The 11,563-nt window shown below is 34.7% G+C and overlaps 1 long non-coding RNA gene across 2 annotated transcripts in view; it reads left to right on the top strand.

The window, feature by feature from the left end:
* Window positions 1-1,324: 1,324 nt before the first annotated feature.
* LOC149134363 (uncharacterized) overlaps window positions 1,325-11,563 on the top strand; it is a 28,994-nt gene continuing 18,755 nt past the window's right edge. The window contains exons 1-3 of one of the 2 annotated variants that reach the window (XR_016242762.1): window positions 1,325-1,920; window positions 6,698-6,739; window positions 9,314-9,795. This is a non-coding gene — a long non-coding RNA (uncharacterized LOC149134363). Of the gene's footprint in view, window positions 1,921-6,697; window positions 6,740-9,313; window positions 9,796-11,563 lie in introns of those variants that run through there. The other variant, XR_016242761.1, reaches the window with a different exon arrangement.

The following is an 11,563-nucleotide window of genomic DNA, read 5'->3' as shown; positions in this document are numbered from 1 at the left end:
TGATATAACAATAATATATACATTTTGGGGGTATTACTTTGGTGTGTGATCTAAAAGGGAGATTACTTTAAATTAGTTTTAAAATTATTTTGCACATACTTAGCATTGTAAATGTATTTTTTCAAAATTCTTACTATTTTAATAAGAAAACCATATAATAATTTAAATAAGCATGTAGCTCACCCACCAAAGTAAATTTGCTCATGTAGATCATACAGAAAGTAGCACTAACACAAAGTAAACTAAAAAGTAACCTAAAGTAATCTTCCTTGTATTATGCCAAAGTGGCACCTTTCTTTATCTTAAAAAATGATGTGAATTTAGCGTGGGTTTCTTGTGAAAATGTAACTACCTTCGTCTCGTTGCTGATCATATTGTAAAAATCTTTAGTCAACATTTTATGGGTTTTTAGAAATTGCAAAGTAAACTAAAAGGTAACTTGAAGTAATCTCCCTTGTAGATCGCACGCCAATGTAGCATTTGTTTTGGGATTTTCTTGAAAAGAACTGATTATCTACATTTACAATCCTCCATAGATCATCCCATAATACAGCCCTATTCTAGGGTACACTGTAGGAATAGGAAATAACACATACAATCACGCACCTTTATGTGTATGCAGATACTAAATTACCATGTAAATGATACAAAATATTAGTTAAATCCCTTCTTAGATGAGCTTTTGAATATTCATCAGCCAAATTATTGTCAAATGAGGAAGTCTTAATGTATAAAACAAACATTAGTTATCAGCATGTACCTCAATAGATAAGTAGACCATAAAATGATGCAAAAACAATTTCATTCACAGATATTACAAATGCAGCACCTTGCAAAAATACCCATGCTATACATTTGTGTATTACAAAAACCAAATACACTCAGATTCCAGAATTGATAAACATAATTATAAAGCTCATAAAATAGAACACAATATATGTCATACCTAACCTTAAACTCATCGTTAGAATATCTTACAAATCGCCAAAATGAAAAACCTCATTAGTACCAAACCACAAAGTACGTACAAAAAACAATGTGATACATAAATTATAATGCAAACATGGAGGTCATGTTTAAAACGTAAAATTGGTATATCCATTAACGCTACATTGCTATATTTAGTGGCTATTTAAGCAATGTATTCGTGGATGATTTAAGGGGGTTAGATGGGCACTGATGATGAAGGGGCAAAAACTCCTGAAATATGGCATATACGCTCATTGCACTTTTTACATCTTTGATCGCATTGTTTGTTTACATCTGACGTCACGGATACGAAACATCGTAGCAAAAATCAGTGCTGGCAATAATTTCTGTAGAATATTTGTAGAGATAACCTTAAGAAGGTGGGGGGCGTAAACTTCATGAATCAAACTGTCACATTAGTTGACGATGCATCTACAAGGGCCTGTTGCAACACATCAATACAGACAAAAGAAAAAAATCGACAGAAAAACTGTAGTTGACAATACAATAATTCTTTACAGAATTGTACAAAAGTGAGAAAAATATCTACAGTGGTTAAGCTAATACGAAAATATAAGCTGAAAGTTGACATGAAGATACATTACGCATGACATTAACTACGAGACTTGACTGCTGAGCATTTTAAAATCCAGAGTTGAAAGTGGAACCTGAGTATTTCTTGACCCTTCGCAACCTAAAGCAGAAAGCGGTACTACTAAAGCAGCACGGTCCCGAACCCTAAACACGTATTCATTTGCACACGCGGGTTAGGGTTAGGGTTAGAGACAGGGTTAGGTTTAGGGATAGGGTTAGGGTTAGGGTTAGGGTTAGAGACAGGGTTAGGTTTAGGGATAGGGTTAGGGTTAGGATCGACCACTCAAGACTAGCTAGCGCGGACGCGCGACTGCGCGTTCGGGACCGTGCTGCTTTAGTAGTACCGCAGAAAGCATGGTAATATACCACTCTACATCATTTCATCCATATCGTCATACATGTATATAACTCACATAATACTTACACGCACATACAATTCATTGAACTTTAATATCGAATTCATAATTACAAGTAGGACCTGTGGAAATCCCACAGAATGGAAAAAATTAAGAGGACCTATTTAACAAAGAAAGGATGATTTGCATTTTTATAGCATTCATAGTTTAGCTTTCTTCAAATATTCTTGACGTTCGTCTACATTCATTTCCTCATGTTTCCGTCGGTGTTGACTTTTTCCTCTTTTTATTATGTATTCTCTGATCCATGCACTATATATGTGCATTCGGTCCAGATGGAGTATATGTAATCTGAACTTTTCCCCCCTTTTTTAAATTATTTTTTTATGAAATCCCATGTTTTAGGCTATGGAGATTCCGATTCTGAAAAAAAATTTTCAAAAATCTCAAATTCAAAATTTCGCCCCCCCCCCCCCCATTTCCTCATTTTAAAATATTTTCCGGAATTTTTTTTTTTTTTGAAATGCGTAAAAAATACGGAGATTATGATTCTGAAAAAAAAATTGTTTGAAAAATTTCAATTAAACCCCCCTACCCCCAGCAGGCTATTTACATGCTAGAAACAAGAGCCAAATCTCACAAAGGACAAAGACTTTTATGGAAAAGTCAAAGTTGTCCTTACAGAAAATATTTCACATTGTCTTCCATTTCGTGTTCGAGGCACCTATATCTATTGCGGCTTTATATACCGGAGTAGATAATAAAACTGCGGTCCAGTGGTATGAGTTTTGTCGAGAAGTGTGTTCGGGGAAGATGCTTCGAGACAAAGCTCCGCTCGGTGGTTACCGGGTACTATAGTACATACGGACAAATGGGCCAGCTATAGGAATCTACAACAGCTGGGTTACATACACAAAACGGTTAACCACTCAACGAATTTCGTCGACCCTGAAACTGGCGCTTGTACGAATCACATTGAGGCCTATTGATCCCGAATTTCGATTCCCCCACCCCCCTATTTCCTCATTTTAAAATATTTTCCGGAATTTTTTTTTTTTTTGAAATGCGTAAAAAAATATGGAGGGTGGGGACCGAAATTTTGAATTTGAGATTTTTGAAAAAATTTTTTCAGAATCGGAATCTCCATAGCCTAAAACGTGGGATTCTGTAAAAAAAAGTAATTTTAAAAAGGCGGGGGGTGTTCAGATTACATATAGTCCGTCTGGACCCAAATATTATTCTTTTAAGCAAGCAGACGATAAATAATTGCACTTAGGCATATGCTGTGGGAGCTATAAAAAAATTAGTTCAATAAAAAGAATACTTTTCAACATCAGTAAACCACCCACCACCACCATTATCATCACCACTGCTATCTGCCTCCCTCTCTCTCTCTCTACCTTTCTCTTCTGCTAACTTCTTAACCATATAATAAGTATTCCTTCCCCACCCCACTGCACGTCATTAACACCTCCCTCGTTCTTCGCCTCTATCTTCAGCTGATCACATGACTGATGCATTTGGCCTAAGTGTATTGATATTAATCACCTTTCTCTACTTCTCTTCTTTCTTCACTCCTCCCCCTCTCTCTCTCTCTTACTCTACCTCTCACTCACTCAACCTCTACCTCTCTCACTAATTAATATATAACGGATGAACGAACAAGCAGATCATTATATAGATTCTTTCCTTTTGTCATCCTTTCCCCGTTCAACATACTGAATATGGCCATACATATTCAACTACCTCCTGTTATCACCATACAGTTTGAGAACCTAGACTCAGCTTCGGTGAAACTTTGAAGTCAATACGTGTGTGTGCGTGTACATACATATACGCATTCATATACATGCGCACATACACAAACACACATACCTTCTTGTCTTCAAGTGTGTTTCTTGCATCTTTTAGTTCATATCTCTTCCCCTATTCCATGCAGTCATCCAGAATTTCTCCTCTGGTCTCACTCATGTTGTCACACATGCTTTTTCCTCACTGAAACCACTGCCCACACTGGAGCCAACAACTTCAACATCAGTGATTCTTTTAGGTGTAACTAAAAAGTTTGATATACTAATCAAAGTGTTGCTTATGCAAATCTACATACAGCAAACAAGCTAGATGAAGACTTACAGATCGAATTATGTAACATTTAGTGATATCTGACTCAAAATCCGGTTACCTGTCGCACCTCTATTTTTGTTCAGTAGAACATACCACACAGCAATTTTGTTTTCGGCCTTGTTCCCCAAACTCTCATCTTCTGTAGGAACAGGAATCTATTTTTACTCTCGGGATATTCACACTTTATGGTCTCAATTCTCAGCCTCAGTTTCTTTAACATCTCTTCTAAACAAAAAAAAAAAACCCCACAAACTTAAGACAACACAATTCCATAACACACACACATCTACACACTGCCTACATATGCAACATACACCCACCATGCACACACAAATAGTATCCACGCATACACACACACACACATCAAACACGTATATAACCCATTCATATATACTGTAAATCCTCGAGTATAATCCGCACTTTTTCCCAAAATTTAAAGGTCAAAATTTCTAGTGTGTACCATATACAAGGTTAAAAATGAAAAATATTTTCTAAGCAAAATTTTCTAAGTGATAAATATGTAAAAGCAATTTACTTAATATTTATTTTTCACTGATGTTATTACTGTTATTTCTTTATTTTCTGCAAACAAAGTGCACAAAAAAGCTACACATTTGCATTATGTTATATACACAATAATAATAAAGGATGTTACCGTATATACGTTTACAAACCAAGGACGTTATATAGACCTCCTTGACTCCAGTTAGAGAAAGGGTGCGTATTATACACAAGGTTTAAATTTTTCAGAGGTACAGCCCCCTAAAAATCCCCTGCGTATTATACTCAAGGGCGGACTATACTCGAGGATTTACAGTACACTAAAATGCTAGCATACAAAATAAAGCAATACACATGCATACACACGTGCACATCAAACCCATATGTACACACACATTTAGATATTCACACGTCTGACTATACATACACGAATCATACACACACACACAGATCCTAACAATAACAATACCCATACGTATACACACATATCTAATGACCACAGCCATGTAACTGCCACTTGTATACAACCATACTTCAGAAATAAATACACATTATGTCCATGGCTGCATCAAAATACACACTCATACTCTAAATGCCCTAAACTCACACTCACATATACACGCCCTTAATACACTAGCACATAAAACTAACACACACACACACACACTTACATATAATTTTAAGAAGCACACTTTCCAACTACATGGTTCCACTTTCAATCCCACTGTGTGTCACCTTGAGCAATTGTCTTCTACTACTGCATGGGCTGACCAATACCTTGAGAGTGAATCTAGTAGGTGGAAACTGTGTGGAAGCCTGTCATTTATGGATGTGTGTATTTTTGCGCTTGTGTATGTCCTTCCCACCATTGATGACCGTTGTTGGTTTGTTCACATCCACATAACTTAATGATTTCAGCAAAAGAGACCAATAAAATAAGTATTGGATTTTTAACAAGAGCAACAAAAAAAAAAAAAAAACTAAAATGTGCAGGGGAAAAATTGGTTCGACAAAAACCTTCAAGGTGTTGCCCCTGCATGGCCACAGTCAAATGACTGAAACAAACAAAACATAAAAGATAAACACGCATATACACATGCATCCAAGTACTCCTACATGCATTTCAACTTTTACGCATACAAATACATACACACACACACGCAGACACACACACACACAGAGTTAAAAGACCCTTTTCAGTCATGAATGACCATGAGATTGCACCTAGAAAGTTTCCCTCCTAAGCACAATCCTGGGCAAGGTTGTTTATGGAAGACCAACAGTCGCCCATGCACACCAGCCTCCCCTCCACATGCCTCTGATGTTGTCTAAGGGAAAGGCAAAGACCGATCCAGCTTGGCACCAGTGACGTCACAGCTCATTTCTACAGCATGAAATAAAGTATCTTGCTCAAGAACACAACACACAGCCCAGTCTGGAAATCAAACTCACTACCTTGTGATTATGCTCTAACCATTGATCCATGTGCCTTCCAGCACACACACACACAAATATATATATATATATAGTTCAAATTTACAGAAAACAAAAGACGAAGACAAATGAGAGAACAACAAACAGGTGTATTAGTTTGAAGCTCAAGAAGAATAGAAAAATCTTTGACATTTCAAGCCTATGCTCTTCAACAGAAAGGTTTAGGAATAAAAAAAAAATAAAGAGAGAAAAAAATGTGTAGGGATTAACAGTTCAACATGATGAATCAATAGACACACACACACACACACACACACACACACACATATATATATATATATATATATATATATATATATATATATATATATATATATATATACATACATGCATATATATATATATATACATACATATATACATATATGTGTGTGTGTATATATATATATATATATATATATATGTATGTATGTATTATATACATATGACTATTGATACTTCACACATTGTCCTCTATGCCATGCTAGTCGTTCTTAAAAAATGCCCATCTTTACAGTTCTTACCTCCACCCTAGTTTTCAAAATGACAGACTTATAATCAATACAGATCTCAGAAGCAGTAGTTTTCCTTTCTTTTCTTTTTCTTCTTTTGTTTCTCTTGTTTTTCATTGTTATTATTATTATTATTATTATTATTCTTTTTTTGCCTTCTTCTTGCAGTTCATTTCCTATGACTGGCTGACTTCTGAAACGTCATTTTTGGTTGGTTTTTTTTTTTTGTGTTTCTTTTTTTGAGTATTGTTTTCTCTTCCCATTCAAGATTCATCTTTGTATAATGTATATTTTATGCTTTCCTTCCTTGCATTCATGTAATTTATTATTGTCTTGAAATCATTCTTTGAGCTACTCCTAGTTTTATGATTATTCTCTCTCTCTCTCTAGATATATATGTGTGTGTGGTATATATATATATATATATATATATATATATATATATATATATATATATGCATGTATGTATGTATATATATATGTATGTAAGCATCTGTGTATGTGTATATATATATACATACATACTTCATACATGCATTGTATATATGTTTGTGTGTATATATGTATACATATATGTTTTTTCGAGTGATGCTAAACATTTACCTTTTTCACTTATATATATATATGTATATATATATATATATATATATATATATATATATATATATATATATATATGTGTGTGTGTGTGTATGTATATACATATATATGTATATATATATGCACACACATACAACATTACAATACATACATATATACGTGTGTGTTTGTTCATGTATTTGTATACATATGTATGTATACATGTAGACAGATAAACAGACACACACACACACACACACATGTATATATTTTCCTGGAGGTGACATGTTCAAAAAGAAGCTATGACTGACCACATAACATAAAGTACTCAAAGATAACTCTGGAGATAAATGAAAATATATTTAATTTATAATCATTAATCCAACAAAATATATATCCTGCTTTGCCTTTGGTTCAACCGAATATATGTTGTTGAGCTACCAATTATGGATTAAATGCTTACACTCACACACACATAAGCACATATATATATCAGATACGGGAGTGGCTATGTGGTAAAAAGTTTGCTTGCCAACTCCTTGGTTCCAGGTTGAGTCCTACATCATGCTTATATGCTAAGCCTCACAAGAAGGTCAAGAATTGGACCTTGGTTGTCAGAGGCCATTTGAGATGCATGTCATGAGATGCATTTCTTAAGTAGTTAAAGCTCATCTCCACTACCACTACCCCTCAGCCTAGCAGCCCTGGAAGCATGTATGTATGTGTGTGTATGTATGTATATATATATATATGTGTGTGTGTGTGTATATATGCATATGTATGTAGATAGACAGAGAAATGTATATGGAATATAGCACCATTTGATCTTTATGAAAAAAATATGTGAATTTCTAGAACTGATATTATAAAAGATTAAATTAATTTAATTTATATCAATTTATTTCAGTTTATTATTTTTTCTTTTATGTCAGAATGACTTGTTCATCTTTTTCAAGCAATTGAAACCACTAGCTGCTTCCTTAGTTAAAAATATAAAATATATTCTTTCTTTTCTCTGTGATAAATTTCTCAAAGCATTTTCTTATTTCTATTTTTATCAACATTATATATATATATATATACATATGCACTCTCTCTCTCTCCCCTCTCTTTTTTTCCCTCTTTCTCTCACTCTCTCTCACTCTCTCTCTCTCTCTCTCTCTCTCTCACCATCTGATGACCTTTGAAGAGGGTTGAAATAAAAGATTGTCTTAGCACTCAAGATGCTTGGCATCCAATATGAGAAATATAGCCAGTAATCAAACAAATATCAGTATTTACTTGTGTTGTTGCTCCTCTACCTTCTTAGTTGAGTTTCTGAAATTGTATATATAATTGTGGTTTTGAATTCATCGATTTTTTTTTTGTTATCTTAGAAGTAACATGACAGACCATAGAAATGCTTTTAAACAAAGACTTTAATTATCATGGGTAGCAGCACACAAAACTTTATATGATTTGGAATTGTTCAGTCAGAGATAGAATTAAGATGCTACATTTGAAAGCTTGTAATGAAAGAGTTCTGTTCTAAAGTAATGTGGCCTGGACGATATGAAAAACAGAAGCAGAAGAGATAAAAGCCAGACATTATTCTCTTTTATTTGCATTTGAAGTTCATTTTCTAGAAAGAATAAATAACGAACAGATAATTGCTAAAGTGCAGACTTTCTCGGCTGATAGCATTTTACTTTCAAAAAAAAAAAATTTTGATTGGATATAATTTTAGAAGACCAAATGTACAACTGGTGCCACTTTGAATCACAAAATTCCACCTATAGAGCCACATCTTGTTGTAGGAACTTTGCAAACGATCTACAATTCACAAATTAATGATGATATAATTCTCAAATTAATGAGGATTTACAAATTAAGGATAAGCCAAATCTTCATCATTATCCTCATTTAACATTTGTTTTTCATGTCATATATTTAGTGAAGCTGCTGCACATGTCTGTATTTAAGACCAATGTAAAAATAGATTTGCCAGTAGTGAGTGCTCAATATTTTCTACATTGTAAAATTGCTCTCTTTGGAAGTAAGAAAAGATGTTGAAGGAGAGGAATTCTAAGTTTATATATCGTACTAGTGTTATCTTTGTCTTCCGTCTCTATAGAGCTGAAAAATAAGTACTAATTATATATTAGCATTAGTCTAATTAACTGTCTCCTCCTCAGTGACATAAAAAAAAATTATTATTATTTTCAGTCACATGGATTACTGCTCCCAACTGTGACACCACAGAGCATCAAACTTGTGGCAGAATTTGGGACAATCCTGCACCACTACACAAAAATGGTTGACATGGTGAAAGAAATGAGCTACTGACAGAGACTAAAGGAACCGAGGCTCTACTCCCTAGAGAGAAAGGGATTGATAGAATAAGTACCAGGTTTTAAAAAAAAAAAACAGTATTGGAGTTGATCCATTTGATCAAAAATTCTTTAAAAGAGTGCCCCAGCATATCTGCAGTCTAATGAGTAAAACAAGTACAATGAGGGTAAAAAGAGAAGTAATCAGCCAAGTAAAGAACAACAGCAATGATTGCCATAGGTTTAAACTCAGCATACAGAATAAAATACAAAAGGACAGATGAGGGACCACTAAAAGAACCATAATCTTTTCTACTCTAGGCACAAGGCCCAAAATTTTTGGGGTGGGGAAGCAGTCAATTAGATTGACCCCAGTATGCAACTGGTACTTAATTTATCGAACCTGAAAGGATGAAAGGCAAAGTCGACCTCAGCGGAATTTGAACTCAGCATGTAAAGACAGATGAAATACAGCTAAGCATTTTGCCCTGCAGGCTAACGTTTCTGCCAGCTTGCCACCTTAAAAGAACCATAATGAGCAAAGGATGCATAGGTTTGTTAGGAGTAGTTTTGGTGAATTTGAAAACCACTATTGTAATTTTTCTCAGAGACAATTATGATAGAAACCTTAGAGGAGTCCTGGGCAAACTGCAGCCCATGGGACGTTCTTCAGAAAGTGTAATGAGGAACCATTTCTCATGTGACCCACTTCTCTTTTCTGTCATTTGGATTATTGCTCCCAACTGTGGCACCACAGATCATCAAAATTGTAGTGGAACTTGAGGCAATCCTGTGCCACTACACAGAGAAGACTGGCTTGGTGAAACAGATGCGCTACATGGAGAGACTAAAGGAATTGAAGCTCTGCTCCCTAGAGAGGAGGCATGAAAGATATGAGTGATATACATATGGAAGATTCTGGAAGGTCTAGCTACCAACTTTGGAATTGAAAGCTATGTCAGCCACTGTTTTCTCCATCTACAATAAGGACCCAATACTGTAACAGCTTGACTTTCAAGAGACCACAGCTTTTCAACATCCTACTAAAGATTTGTGAAGTGTAGATGTGGCAATCTTCAAAGAGCATTTGGACAAATTCTTATCTGAGATACCCAATGAACCCACATCACAGCAGGAGGCACAAAGAAGAGCAGCTCTATCCAATTTGCTACTTCACCAAAAATAGTGCAGAAAGGGAACCCAAACATGCTAAAAGGCAGTGCTCCAGCAAGGCCTTTGCTTCTGGCTGAAACTGGTAATTACAAAAAGATGTGTGTGTGTGTATACACACACACATACATGCATATATATATACTCATATGTTTATCTACATGACTGTATCAATATATGTGTGTATATTATACACACACACACACACACATCTTTATATCCTACTATATATATTTCTACATTTGTGTATCAATATATACATATATATATATATATATATGAAGTACTCACCCACATATGAATACATGCCTGCCTTCCAACATATGTGGGTGTGATCTGATAAAAGTCAATGATTTTTACTTCTTTTTTTTGGAGGGGGGAGGGGGCTTTATGCTGTTTTATTTCATATCCACAGTCTCTTTTCTCTTTCATTGACATACCCACACACACACCCATCCCTCCCTCTGGTCACTCCTCTATTCAATTATTATTCTAACTCAGACACTATTTTTCTCCAATTCTAACGATCCTCTTGAGAGAGAGAATGTGGGTTTCTGTTTACCAAACTGAGAAGCTTTCATTACTATATCAGAAGAATCAAAGGAATAAAAATAGCAAAATATGTGATAAAAATAAAATGGATATATTTTTTTATACAGTTATCATCATTCCCATCATCAAACTTGTTCTCTATTTCGCTTCTTATACCGGTTTCACTCACTGAACTACAACCATGCCAAAGCACTATTCTCAAGTGTTTTTAGGCAACCATTATCAGTCCAGTACTTATTGTACTGATGTCTGTTTATTGAATCACATAGTTACTACATATCTCGCATTAAGGGATGCAGCTAGACATTGCTTGCTTACACTGTTAAACATAAGCACAGATATAGACATGGATATACATACACACATGTGTGTATATGTAGATATAAAGAAAGTATTTATTCATTAATGTGGCATTGAGTACTCA

Source organism: Octopus bimaculoides, chromosome 8 (assembly GCF_046866305.1).
Source record: "Octopus bimaculoides isolate indiv1 chromosome 8, ASM4686630v1, whole genome shotgun sequence".
Classification (NCBI taxonomy): domain Eukaryota; kingdom Metazoa; phylum Mollusca; class Cephalopoda; order Octopoda; family Octopodidae; genus Octopus; species Octopus bimaculoides.
The sequence above is the reverse complement of the archived record's forward strand: the minus strand, read 5'-3'. Positions and strand labels throughout refer to the sequence as shown.